This window comes from Schistocerca americana, chromosome X, assembly GCF_021461395.2.
Source record: "Schistocerca americana isolate TAMUIC-IGC-003095 chromosome X, iqSchAmer2.1, whole genome shotgun sequence".
Taxonomy (NCBI): Eukaryota; Metazoa; Arthropoda; class Insecta; order Orthoptera; family Acrididae; genus Schistocerca; species Schistocerca americana.
Genome location: NC_060130.1, coordinates 532877681 through 532892614, shown reverse-complemented (window position 1 = coordinate 532892614; position 14934 = coordinate 532877681). Strand labels below are relative to the sequence as shown.

General features: G+C 38.5%; 1 protein-coding gene across 3 annotated transcripts in view; it reads left to right on the top strand.

The window, feature by feature from the left end:
* The first annotated feature begins 834 nt into the window (after positions 1 to 834).
* LOC124556630 (SPRY domain-containing protein 3-like) overlaps positions 835 to 14934 on the top strand; it is a 203255-nt gene continuing 189155 nt past the window's right edge. Inside the window, exon 1 of one of the 3 annotated variants that reach the window (XM_047130600.1) lies at positions 835 to 853. The gene's annotated coding sequence lies outside the window, so the exon portion shown is untranslated. Of the gene's footprint in view, positions 981 to 1095; positions 1657 to 14934 lie in introns of those variants that run through there. The other 2 variants (XM_047130598.1, XM_047130599.1) reach the window with 2 other exon arrangements.

The window sequence follows — 14934 nt, the reverse complement described above, 5'->3', positions numbered from 1 at the left end:
CTGAATATTATTTTGTTATAAATGTGTTTGTTTCCCCTGATTTATGCATGAGAGAAATCTATTTTCGGATCTAACATTTAGGTTTCGTCTTCCTCGTATTTAACAGTCATCCTAGCTCTAAGGACATAACCTGCACTATAACATTCATACCCGCTCGTTTGATTTCAGTTGACGCCACCCGCAGAATTTGTTGCGTCCCATGTGGACGGTAGCTTACGATGCCACTACAGCAAGCCACAAGCTGTGGCGCCACGTTAGATGCGTGTGTGAACAAAGCTTTACATTCCAACAGGTTTCCTACGTTCCATATTCACTGATTTGGTTGAACGAGTAGCAAACAAAACTCCACTTTCTTAGGTGGCTATACGACGTCTTTATGCGAAAGGCCAAGTCTTCTGGTGTTTACTGGCAATTTTTTGTTATTAAAGGAAAACGACATGATTCATACAGTATCTCTAAGTTGTAAGAGAATCGTAAATAAACTCTCTTGTAATGTACCGTTTCGAACCTCCCAGAGTTTCTTAGGAAACCAAATAATGACAAATGTAGTGTCATTTATTAGTTATTGTCGATTTTCTTTTGGCACTACATACACTCTTTGTATAAACTATGTTGCAAATCAATATAAACGTTAGCATTCGCACTCATCCCAAGGCATACTGAGAAGTGTCACTTGCTAGTTACGTGGGGCGCTGTTATGGCAGTGGACAAAAAAACTAGACAGAGTTTCACATCGAATTTCGCGACTATTAGATTGTGCCAGTGATCTCCATACCAGTTCGAGAGCCAATGATGTTAGTAGAGAACATTGCACCGAAGGCAGGGTGTAGGGTAACTTTGGATTAACTTCTGAGTATGTGTTATTGTGTTTGTTATATGTTGTGTTTAAGTTTACCATAGAGAGTGGGGTTAAGTTTACTATTAATACGTATGTTTGTTTGTTTACATTCCGCACTCCTATCATCAGTTCTTTATGCTGAGTGAGTTTAGTAATTGTAACAGTTTTTAAATGTTTTCGTAGAATAACGGAAGAAAACAGTTCAGCATGTTAGTTATCCTCATAAATTTAAATGGACTACAAATATTCTTTTAATGAAGAAAACTTACCGTGATGTGGAGTAAAATATTGTTAAGGCCAATGACGTAAAGCAATTTGACATGTTCCACAATATAGCTGCTCACTACGGACATTGCGGAATGCTTTTCATTCGCCATGTGCGAGCGTTGATTTATACTTCAATATATCTGTCAGATTCGGCGCTGGCACCATTGTAGACTTTGGGAAACCGTTACTGCTGTATCTTATTGACATTTGTCAAGTTTCTGCCCTGCTAGTTCTGTTGGTGCTATACACAATTGAAATGTTTATGCACGTACATTTCCAGCTGCTTGTGACAGTAGCCTTAAGTCACAATTTTTTAGCAGCGTACACTTTTCGCGAAAACGTTGTCGTATGACAAGTGCTGCGAGCACTCTGAGGTATCAGATGTGGACTATTGCCAAGATGTTTCAACAGTCATCGGCCTAATAACGTTTTGCGGAAAGATCTCACTCAACTGAACTTCTCCGCTGTCTTAAGTGTCTGTGTAACAAAAAGCTTCATTTGTCATGTGATGATGATGCCAATAATTCTGTTTAAACGTACACACCATCCAGGTAACGACTGAAAGTTCCAAATTTATATTATCAGACTTAATGTAGTGGGAAATTATTATTGTGCATTTATTTTTACAACAGGTGTCTCGTGTATTGTAGAGAACATATTTTTAAATTTCTGATATGCCGTTACAGAGAACGAATCTTTATTTTATATGAAATAGTGATGCTTCCAATGCGCTACAATAAAACTGCTGTGGATATCTTCATGTATGTGAAAAAGGAAACAAAACATTAAATGTTGCAATTGTAGTATCATATAAATTGTATCAACTATGGCGGATAATGGGTGGAATTTATAAAAAAATAATAGTTTACATGATATTTTATTTTGAAAAGTCCATTGAAGTAGCAGACTTTGATTCACATAAATGGAGTACTCAGGTACCATGAATAATGCAGTTTTATTGCTAGTAGTAGACCATTGGACGATAACATCATAAACCATCTGTAACTCATACTAAGTGAACAATTTGAATGTTAAATTTAATCAAGAATCTTTAGTTATATGTGTCATAATTGAAACAGTATGTATTAAGTTTTGAATTGTTACAGATTCATCTGTAACAATACAGTTACGGTAAATTTCAGTTGATGCATTCATTGCCTTTTTTATGTACAATACCCCTGTTTTATCAGTAGCACAATGTTTGATACTGGGCCTTGAAACTAAATAATAATGTTAAACTTAATTTCCTGCGAAGGACTCTTACAGTGCATCTATTCAGTCATTGTATGGTTAACATGTTTCTTTTGTATGATCAGTATGTCACCTTTCGTAACATTAATTTTGTGTTTCTGCTCTTATAATTTATGTTAATGCTGGTGTTAGAGAGGGGGCTGAGGTAGAAATGCAGATTGAAAGTGATCCAGGATTCATGTACTATCGTCCAAAGTGGTCACTTTTCCCTGATACACGGCTTGTTCATATCATGAAAAGGCCCAGTTAAGAGTGCAGTATATGTTGTTTACAGATTGTGTTTTGTGTCATCCACAAGGATAAACATCCATAGTGACCAGCCTCATATATTCAACTCTTGATACGTAAAATGTCATGTGCACAACTATAATCAAGTTCGTGTAAGAAGAACCCTGACAGCTAGCAGCACTGTTGTCAGCTTTCAACTGCGAAGAGCAAACAGTTGTAGGAGGAAACAATACATAGCCATCTACAGAGCTGTGGCAACACAGGCGTTTCCATAGAGACATTTACAAAGTCATGTTTTGTGGTTGATTGAGGTAGGTGTGCAAAATGCATGTCCATCCCACTGCAATTGTCAGGGATCTTTTTACACCAGCATGACTAAAGTCTCTTCTAGGGTACTACATATTTGTTAGTTGTCAAGGGAATTCATTAACAGGTGCATGATGCAATAGATAAATATTGAATCTAAAGTCAGGATGTCAAATAAATTCATTTCCTGATAGTTGGTGAGAGCAAGGTTTTGATTTATTATTATTATTTTTTTTCCAATTGTGTAGTTAGATTGTTCTGCAAGGCTGCTACTCCCAGTTGTGTTTAATTTTGAGCTTTCGGTGTTTGATATTTGTGCCTTGGTACATCTTTAGTGTAACAGATTCCGCTGCAAAATTCTTTTTTCACCTGTGTCTTAAAAACTAGCAGTAATGCTAGTGTCTCATGATATCCTGAAAGCCGTGGGTAAACGCAGTCTGGTAAATGGAGTTTATTTGACTTCCAAAAAGCATTTTACTCAGTAGTACACCAAAAGTTACTAATGAAAGAATTATCATATGGCATACCAAACGAAAGTTTTGACTGCATTGAAGATTTCTTGATAGCGACGACTCAGCATGTTACATGAAGATTCATAGATTTAGAAGTTCTGTCAGGTGTGCCCAGGGAAATGTGTTGGGATTCGTGTTGTTCATGTTGTACATTAATGGCCTGGTGGACAATATTAGTGGCAACCTCAGAATTTTCACAGCTGATGCAGTTATCTATGATGAAACACTGTCAGAAAAAAAGATGCACAGCTATTCAGTCACATCTTGACAGAGTTCAGAGTGTTGCAGGGATTGTAAAATTGTTTTAAATCTTAGGGGAATTAAAATAATACACTTCACAAAATAAAAGAATACTACATGACTACAAAGGACCTGTCAATGAGTCATTGTTGGAGTTGGTCAAATCATACAAATAGCTGATGGCTCAGTGGTGCCGGTAGCTCAGCATGTTCGGTCAGAGGGATAGCTGCCCCCCTCCCCCCCCCCCCCAAAAAAAAAAAAAAAAAAAAAAAAAAAAAAAAAAAAAAAAAAAAAAAAAAAAAAAACACAACCTGAGTGAATGGATCAACAGTGAACGTGAACAAGCATCATGGGACATCCGTCCCAATCAAATACAACGGCCAATAATGAACAAAATGAGATTTTTTTTTTTTTTTAAAGCACTAAAGTGCCAGACTACAAATCTAAAAGTCTCAGGTTTGACCCCCTGGTCACAGGTTGGAGGAAGGCAACAGCATACCACCATCAACAAGACCATGCCTAGTAAAGCACTGTGGTGTTAAAAACAATTTTTGAAGTGACTACTGTTTTACTTCCTTAATATTTAGTCAGGATATGGAATGAATTGATTAATAAGCTCAGTCGTAGGAAAAGCAGGTGACAGACTTGGATCCATGGGTAGGATACTAAGAAAATGCAATCAGTCTATAAAGGAGATTGCTTACAAAATTGTTGGGCAACCCATTCTAGAATATTGCTTAAATGTATGGTATCCGTACAAAGTACGACTAAATACAAAAATCTGTTATATATATATATATATATATATATACACACACACACAAAATAGTTGGGCAGCCCATTCTAGAATATTGCTTAAATGTATGGTGTCCATAAAAGGAGTACTAAAAACAGAAATTTGTTTTATGTATAAAACTGAGTGTATGTGCAGGATCTTCCCTAAACCCTGGATTGATCTAACAAGGGGAGGCCGCCAATTGTGAAATTCAGATTCAATTCATACTGCGCATAATAAAAGCTCAAGGCCAGAGGTGTAATGTGGCAAAGCACCAAGATGCACTTCTCGGCCGTTGTCGAGAAAATCGACAGTTAAAAGAAACCGTTGCGGTGAAATACTCTCAACGATTAGTAATTTTCTACAGCGTCGTGGCGCAGCGGTAAGCGCTCGGGTTCGTAATCCGAAGGTCCCCGGATCGAATCTCGCGCCATGCAATTTTTTTTGTTATTAGTTTTTTGTAATTCAAATATATAAAGTATTAATGAATTGCTTATGCATGTTGGTGAAGGCGGATCGCTCTCCAATTGTACCGCCTCCATTTTTCGGTTTTTTTTTTTTTTTTTAACATGATGTACCAAAGCTCTGCCGTCCGCACTGATTTTCGACAATGTTATAAGTTGCGCTAGGGACCGCATCTACCTTCTTTCGAAGTTACCAGGCAACTACGCTGTTATGCGGCGGCTCGTTTGGGCCCATTCAACATTTGTCATTCAAGTGTAACGAGCGAGTAACGGAGTTTATATTTCATACCTGCCACAGCAAATTTGTGTTCGTGGGGTCTCTATTCTAATTCGAACGTTTGACTTACGCTATACGTATTCGTTTCGGAATATCGTTTCTACGTCTTCCGTTAACTATCCGTGGTTAACATTATGAAGACAATTAATAACATTTGTGAAACACAACTTTGTTTGCGGAAAACATAATTATATTCGAAGTCGCCAGTTTTTCCACGACAAACGACTTTAAACAACTTATTATATGCATAATTGTTGCAACTGATTGCCGGGAATTTATATATATATATATATATATATATTTGAATTATAAAAAGCAAATACTAAAAAGAAAAAAAAAACAAGGTTGCATAGTGCGAGATTCGATCCGGCGACTTTTGGATTACGAACCAGAGCGCTTACCGCTGCGCCACGGCGCTGTAGAGAGTTATTAATCGTAGGGATTATTTCACTGCAACGGTTTCTTTTAACTGTCGATTTTCTCGACAACGGCTGAGAAGTGCATCTTGGTGCTTTGCCACATTACACCTCTGGCCATGAGCTTTTATTATGCGCAGTATGAATCGAATCTGAATTTCGCAATCGGCGGCCTCCCCTTGTAAGTCAAATCTAGCACAGAAACAGCAAGCCTCATGAATATCGGCACTGTGCCCGGCGTTTATAACCCCTTAGGCCATATAACAGAACAGAAAAGGTCAAAAATGTGTTTTTTGCAGCCCTTTACATACCCTGCCCTGCAAGACAGGCATGTGAGGGAATATCAGCCTGCCCAATCGAGATGGTTTTCTAGGCCCTTGTGTGTATGATACGCTGCATTACAGACTTGTTGCTGTAGTATCGGCCTGCGTTATTGATCTGCTTTGCATGGCAGTTTGTATGTCAGGGGCAAATAAATGATTTTCAAACCCTTATGTGTAGCATGCCAGGCATGTTGTGGGAGTAGTATCAGCCTGCTTCATTGAACTAGATGTGCCAATGTGCATGTCTGGGGACAGAGTGAGAGGGGCAAAGGATTAGGTGGGCAGAACGAGGGGGAGGAGGAAATGGAAAAGAGAGGGGAGGAGTATATGAAGAGCCAGATATAGTTGGGAAGAGGAAATAGATAAATGAAGGTGGGATGATGAAGTGAGCACAGAGATAGGTTGGAGGAGGTGTGTTCACAATATTTGTTGAACACATACACAGGCAATGCTGTGAGGAAAAGGCTAATTGAATGTATACATGGAAGGGCAGCTTATATTGAAATAGCATGTGGTGTCTGTATATACTCTGATTTGTCATTTACTCTTGCAAACTTAAGAAGGATGCATGTAGAAAATACAGCCTAAATGAACAAGTCTAAGCCACTTCAGAAATTTTGACAGTGTGGGGTATAAAAGATTTTGTGTTTAGATTTTCCAGTTTGGTGTTATTTTTGAGCATTTTCTTCAAATTGTTATTAAAAGTATAAGGTACAGAATGTAATTGAAAAAAGAAGAAATCGTAAAACATGCAACAAATGAAGCAGTTAAAAGTAGATAAAGATTCTAAAAAAATTAGATTATCAGGAATTACAAAATGACAAAGCAGATACTTGTAGAGAATGAAATCAAAAACTGTAGAAGCATTCATGACTATGGAAAAAACAGGTGTCGCATATATGCAAATTTAAAAAAACCACTGGAGAAAATAGAAATATTTAGTTGAAAATAAAGATTTCAGATTGCAGCCAATACTAACCAAAAAAAGGAAGGCTGACCGTTGGAAGGAATATACAGGGTGAAGTGAAATTTGCACGCTCGGGCTTTGCAGCACAACTCCTCACATGCCAGCGATAAAATAAAGTGTCTCACAATATTTCATCCACCGAGTACATCCCGGAGAAAAAGGACATTAAAGAGTAGCAATCTGACAACATTGTAACCACATGTATGGTAACTATCTGTCAGCACATGCTAGTCATGCTGTACAGTTGGTGCAGTGGATAGTGTGTTGGGCTTTTGTAGTTATTCTGTCCTATGACAGGTCATTTGTTTCAACTATCTATTTCCCATTTGTCTGCCCATGTATTTGTTATGTTCAGTGTTACAAAATGTGATGAATTTAGGACACATGGCCTAAGAAATGGTGTATATTACAATATGAAATGTCAGAATGAAATTAGCAAATTAAAAAAAAAAAAATGCATCCCAACCCAGGATCGAACACTTGACCTCCTGCATGCTAACCCAAAACTCTACCCACTGCACCAACTGTACAGCATGACTAATATGTGCTGACACAGGTAGATACCATACATGTTACAGTGTTGCCAGATTGGCACTCTTTAACATCTGTTTTCTGCCGGATGTACTTGTCAGACGAAATTTTAGAAGCCACGCTGTGAAGCCAGAGTGCATGAATTTCGCTTCACCCTGTATAGAAGGGCTGTGTAATGGAATCAAGACAGTATTTTAAAAATGAAGAAGGTTAAGATGAAAATAGAGATGTGATACTGCAAGGTTGGGGTTGAAACAAAGCATCTGGAGTAAGCAACATTCTCTTAGAATTCTTAAGCTATTAGAGAGAACCAATCATGACAAAACTACTAAACCTGGTACGTAAGATTTAAGATGGTGAAATAGTGTCAGATTTCAAGAAGAATATGATAATGTTTGTCTGCAGAAATTTGTCCAGAGAAGGGGGAAGAGAGAGAGAGAGAGAGAGGGGGGAGGCCTGTTTCGCCTTCCCCGCAATATTTTATATATGGTCTTTCCAATTTAAGTTGCTCGTAATTGTAATTCCTAAGTATTTAGTCAAATTTACAGCCCTTAGATTTTTGAGATTTATTGTATACCCAAAATTTATCAGATTATGTCTTGAAAAGAAATCAGGCAGTGCTGAGGGAATTAGATTAGAAAATGGGACAGTGACAGTAATAGAAGGTTCTATGTATTTTGATAACAAAATAAGTGATGATGGCAGAAGTAGGGAGAATATAAAATGTAGACTTGCTTAGTGAGAAAAACTTTTCTGAAAAGAAAAGAAATTAATATAAATTTAAGTGTTAGGAAATATGGCCTTATACAGGACTGAAAAGTGGATCTAAACAGAATGGACAAGGAGAAAATAGAAATTTTTGAAGTGTGATGCTACATAAAAATGCTAAAAGTTTAGATGGCTTGATCAGATAAATAATGAAGAGGTACTGAATGGAATCAGAAAGTAAATTTATGGTGCTACTTCATTAAAGAAGAGACACACTGAGGCATGGAGGAATAGTTAATTTGGTAATGGAAGTAAGTGGGAGGTGGGTTGGTGGTTAAAAATTGTTGCGAGAGACTGAGGTGTGAATGTAGTGAGTAGGTACAAATGTATATAGGATGCAACAATGAAGTATGGTTGGAGAAACATGCCCAAGATAACCACTGTGCTCCATAAATTATTGTTCTCTGTGATTGTGTTTGACATGTTATAGCATTCATGTTGTGTTCCATTTAGTTTTCCACTTCAACCTTTTTTATGTTGTTATATGAGTTGCTTAGTGAGAATAACTTGGAGAAAAAGTTGAAGAAACCAAGGTCTCTTCAAGTAATCTGTAAATTTCATTCCAGGTTTTTCTCTTGTTGTTGACACAAATTAATTTCTTGAACACTGTAGCTTTAGATATAAAATGGAGCTTGCAATACTTGTATCATAACAGTTCCTGCAGTTAAAACAATATCAGCGAGGCCAATTTAAAGGTAATTGTTTTGCGTTCCGGTGAACATGGCACCATTGAGAATGCAATCCCACTGTGAACACTGTTCTTTGATGCATGCGTTCACATACGGCCCTAATTGGGGTTGCGTCCAGGGTAGTAATACTGTTTATCACTTTTCTGCACAATTTTGAAACTAGTTTCGGGTGTTCTGTTATGCAAAATAAACATGCCACACAGAGGAACAATACAAACAGTGAACACAAACTACCATTGTTACATTGTCAGTCCCAAGCATTGTCTGCAACTGACTGGCAGCTGGCACCTGAGATAGCAGAGTGATACGACAATGGTGAACAGGACAGAAAGCATGACGAAACTCATGCCCTGGTTTGTTGTTGGTATGGTAACTGTCCTGTAAACAATGAGCTATCAATCACTTTGTTATTCTGATCCAGGTATAAAGATGCTAAAGGAATTACAAGTACCCTTCTGTCCAATGGATACTGTCTTCTCTGCAGGAAGTACAGGATCTATCACCACTTGGCCCTGTACAGGGAAGGCAGGTACCAAGGAGATTACACTCATACCTCTAACCAACAAGTTTAACATGCTGTCTTCCACTGAAACTGAATCTGAGCCAGTGGGACACATCATCTGTTGATTAACTTGTTTGTTTCCTGTGTCAGGAGAATGTAAACACAAAACGGTATTGGTCTGTTAATCACTGCAAGTTCAAACTTACAGCTAATAACTGCACCTCTCTGGGAAATAGCAGCAAGGGATGGAAGGAATCACCTTGTACACTGTGTGTGTGCCTGCATGTCTCATTCATTGCATTGAAGTGGCTATTCTGGCAGCCATTGAGGGAAAAAGACACAACAAACTGTAGACTGTGGTGCACAATGGAATGAATGATGCCTACTACCCAGGTAGTTGACTGTGTTTGTAGTGCACACAAGTTTGTTTGTTTCTTTCGTTCTTTTTCATTTCTTGTTTTTTTCTTTTTTAAATGTTTAGGCAACTCTACATCCATTACAGATAATGATAACTGCAGGAGACGCTGAAGTATTATAATAAGATTCAAAGAAATGACACCCACAGGTGAAATGCTGATAAATTGATGAAGCATTTCAAAGTTCCGTAGTTCAAAACATTCCTAAAAAGCAGTGGGGCTCATATGACACTAGGTACAGAAAGCTGACTAAAGCCTGAAATGGACACCACCCTTCCCCTGAGCCGAGAAGACGTCAGTATGGCGCTACGAATATTCCGCACTTACACTGTCTCATTATTGGAGCCAGTTTTAGTCCTCCAACAATTAATTAGGGAAAATTACAGTTTTGTAAATGTTAAGTGGTGGTTGTTGGCGAGACTTGCTCTAAAATATTACTAAATGCCTTCTCTGAAAACTGTCTTAAACAGATAGTTTGGAGCCCAGTCATCATGGAAACAAATTTGACCTAATGGCAACACACAGGCCTGAACTCTTTGATGATGTCCATGTTGAAACTAGTTTCCGTGATAATAAGGCACTGGTAACAACTATGATTACTAAAGTACACTGTGCAGCTCAAACATATAGGAAGATTTATATGTTCTGTAAGCTTTATAAAAAAGCAGCAATGTTGTATCCCAAAGAGGAAATCAAAACATTGGCATCTGTGGCACATAGAGAAACTGTGGCTCAGGTTTAAAAGATTAATTGGCCATGTGCTGGATAGATATCTACATAGTAGAACAGTTCATGATGGGAGGGAGGCAACATTCATGGTATAGAGTCAGTGTAAAGAAACTTATGAAGAAACAGTGACTGCAGCATAATAGGTTTAAAACAAAGTGTAGGGCTAGAGACTGAGTGATGATGAAGGAAAGAGGTTGCGCTGATAAGTGGAGAACATGTGAAGCCTTTATTGACTGTTGTAGCAGAATATTATCAAAAGATCTCCACAAAACCAGAGAAATTCTGATCAATATAAATGTTGTCTGAGGCGCCAAACTTCATGTTTGCACACTCATGTATAACATAGGGACTGAAGTTAAGTGTGGCAAAGCAGAAATGCCAGATTCCATTTTTAAATATTCCTTTTCTTAGTAGGGTACAGAAGAACCTCGGTTAACTACCAGTACCATTGCTGAGATGACTGAGGTAGATGGTAATGTCAGTGATTGTGACAAACAGCTAAACTTAACAAGACTCTAGGGCCCGATAAAATTCTTGTCTGATTCTATATAGAATCTGCAGCTGTGTTAGCTCCCATTTTAGCCATAATATACCAAAAATCCATTGAACAATAAACTATGCCAGTGATTGTTAGGAAAACCTGACCACACCCATCTACAAGAAGGGTAGCAGAAGTGATCCACAAAACTACCATCCTATCTTGTTCATGTTCATCAGTTGTAGAATCCTAGAACACAATATTTTGAAAAGAACCTCTTCCATGCTAAACAGCATTGATTCAGAAAACATCTATCACGCGACACCAAACTTGCGCTTTTCTCACATGACATTCTGGAAGCCATTAATGAAAGCATTTGGGTGGCTGCAGTATTTGTTTACTTGTGAAAAGCATTAGAGTCATTACCACAGCAACTATTATTAATAAAAGTATGGTTATATGGGGTAATGAACAAAATTTGCGACTGAATCGAGGATTTGTTGAAAGGGATGGTGCAACATGTAACCTTGGATGGACAATTATTGACAGAAGTAGAAGTAACTTCAGGAGCACTCTGGGTAAGTGTGTGGGACCCTTGTTGTTCATGTTGTAAAATAATGTCCCAGCAGATAATGTTCATAGCAACCTCAAACTTTTTGCAGATGATGCCGTAATACATAATAAACTACTATCTGAAAAAGGGCTTCATAAATATATATAGTCAGATATCCATACGGCTTCAAAAATGATGCAAAGATTAGCAATGTGTTTTAAAAGTACAGAAATTTAAAATTATGAAATTCACAAAATGAAAAATAATGTAATATCCAATGACTACAATATCTTACATGTATGTCTGAAAGAACAGACACTGTTGACAGTCTACAGATATATGAAATATTATGAAATTATTTCGTTGACTGCAAATTCCTTGACATCGGCCATTTTAGGTACAGATGTATTACCTAGTAGTGACACGATTATCAGTGATTCGTAATTAGAATCAGTCAATTCATACAAGTGGACTGGGCGGTTTTTTAGGTTAGAAGGCCTCGGGAAAGTACAGGGTAGGCTGCAATCTCAAAGGGTGCATGGCAAATACAGGACGTGCTTGGATCAAGGAACAGTCGGAATTGTAGTTGTAAATTGTTGTAGTTGTGCTGGGAAAGTCCCTGAGCTTCAAGCACTAATGGAAAGCACAGAAACTGAAATCATTATAGGTACAGAAAGCTGGCCAAAGCCTGAAATAAGTTCTGCAGAAATGTTTACGAAGTCTCAGACGGTGTTCAGGAAAGATAGATTAGGCAGAATTGGTGGTGGAGTGTTTGTGTCTGTCAGTAGTGGTTTTTCTCTTTAGTGAAGTCGAAGTAGATACTCCGTGCGAAATGGTATGGGTGGAGGTTATACTTAACAGCCGAACTAAGTTAATAATTGGCTCCTTCTACCAACCCCCAGACTCCGATGATATAGTTGCTGAACAGTTCAGAGAAAATTTGAGTCTCGTAACAAATAAATACCCCACTCATACGGTTATAGTTGGTGGGGACTTCAACCTTCCCTCAATATGTTGGCAAAAATACTTGTTCAAAACCGGTGGTAGGCAGAAAACATCTTCCGAGATTGTCCTACATGCTTTCTCCGAAAATTATTTCGAGCAGTTAGTCCACGAACCCACGCGAATTGTAAATGGTTGCGAAAACACACTTGACCTCTTAGCCACAAACAATCCAGAGCTGATAGAGAGCATCATGACTGATACAGGGATTAGTGATCACAAGGTCATTGTAGCTAGGCTCAATACCATTTCTTCCAAATCCACCAGAAACAAACGCAAAATAATTTTATTTAAAAAAGCGGATAAAGTGTCACTAGAAGCCTTCCTAAGAGACAATCTCCATTCCTTCTGAACTGACTATGCAAATGTAGACGAGATGTGGCTCAAATTCAAAGATATAGTAGCAACAGCAATTGAGAGATTCATACCTCATAAATTGGTAAGAGATGGAACTGATCCCCCATGGTACACAAAACAGGTCCGAACGCTGTTGCAGAGGCAACAGAAAAAGCATGCAAAGTTCAGAAGAATGCGAAATCCCTAAGATTGGCTAAAATTTACAGATGCGCAAAATTTGGCATGGACTTCAATGCGAGGTGCCTTTAATAGGTTCCACAACGAAACATTGTCTCGAAATTTGGTAGAAAATCCAAAGAAATTCTGGTCGTATGTAAAGTACACTAGCGGCAAGACGCAGTCAATACCTTCGCTGCGCAGTGCCGATGGTACTGTTACCGACGACTGTGCCGCTAAAGTGGAGTTATTGAACGCAGTTTTCTGAAATTCCTTCACCAAGGAAGACAAATGGAATATTCCAGAATTTGAAACAAAAACAGCTGCTAGCATGAGTTTCTTAGAAGTAGATACCTTAGGGGTTGCAAAGCAACTCAAATCGCTTGATATGGGCAAGTCTTCAGGTCTAGATTGTATACCAATTAGGTTCCTTTCAGATTACACTGATTCAATAGCTCCTTATTTAGCAATCATATACAACCGCTCGCTCACCGATAGATCTGTACCTACAGATTGGAAAATTGCGCAGGTCGCACCAGTGTTTAAGAAGGGTAGTAGGAGTAATCCATCGAACTACAGACCTATATCATTGACGTCGGTTTGCAGTAGGGTTTTGGAGCATATACTGTATACAAAAATTATGAATCACCTTGAAGGGAACGATCTATTGATACATAATCAGCATGGTTTCAGAAAACATCGTTCTTGTGCAACGCAGCTAGCTCTTTATTCGCACGAAGTAATGGCCGCTATCGACAGGGGATCTCAAGTTGATTCCGTATTTCTAGATTTCCGGAAAGCTTTTGACAACGTTCCTCACAAGCGACTTCTAATCAAGCTGCGGGCCTATGGGGTATCGTCTCAGTTGTGCAACTGGATTCGTGATTTCCTGTCAGGAAGGTCGCAGTTCGTAGTAATAGACGGCAAATCATCGAGTAAAACTGAAGTGGTATCAGGTGTTCCCCAGCGAAGCGTCCTGGGACCTCTCCTGTTCCTGATCTATATAAATGACCTGGGTGACAATCTGAACAGTTCTCTTAGGTTGTTCACAGATGATGCTTTAATTTACCGTCTAGTAAGGTCATCCGAAGACCAGTATCAGTTGCAAAGCGATTTAGAAAAGATTGCTGTATGGGGTGGCAGGTGGCAGTTGATGCTAAATAACGAAAAGTGTGAGGTGATCCACACGAGTTAAAAAAGAAATCCATTGGAATTCGATTACTCGATAAATAGTACAATTCTCAAGGCTGTCAATTCAACTAAGTACCTGGGTGCAAAAATTACGAACAACTTCGGTTGGAAAGACCACATAGATAATATTGTGGGGAAGGCGAGCCAAAGGTTGCGTTTCATTGGCAGGACACTAAGAAGATGCAACAAGTCCACTAAAGAGACAACTTACACTACACTCGTTCGTCCTCTGTAAGAATATTGCTGCGTGGTGTGGGATCCTTACCAGGTGGGATTGACGGAGGACATCGAAAGGGTGCAAAAAAGGGCAGCTCATTTTGTATTATCACTTAATAGGCGAGAGAGTGTGGCAGATATGATACGCGAGTTGGGATGGAAGTCATTAAAGCAAAGACTTTTTCGTCGCGGCGAGATCTATTTACAAAATTTCAGTCACCAACTTTCTCTTCCGAATGCGAAAATATTTTGTTGAGCCCAACCTACATAGGTAGGAATGGTCATCAAAATAAAATAGAAAAATCAGAGCTCGAACAGAAAAGTTTAGGTGTTCATTTTTCCCGCGCGCTGTTCGGGAGTGGAATGGTAGAGAGATAGTATGATTGTGGTTCGATGAACCCTCTGCCAAGCACTTAAATGTGAATTGCAGAGTAATCATGTAGATGTAGATGTACCTGGTTGTAACAATTTGTAGGATATGG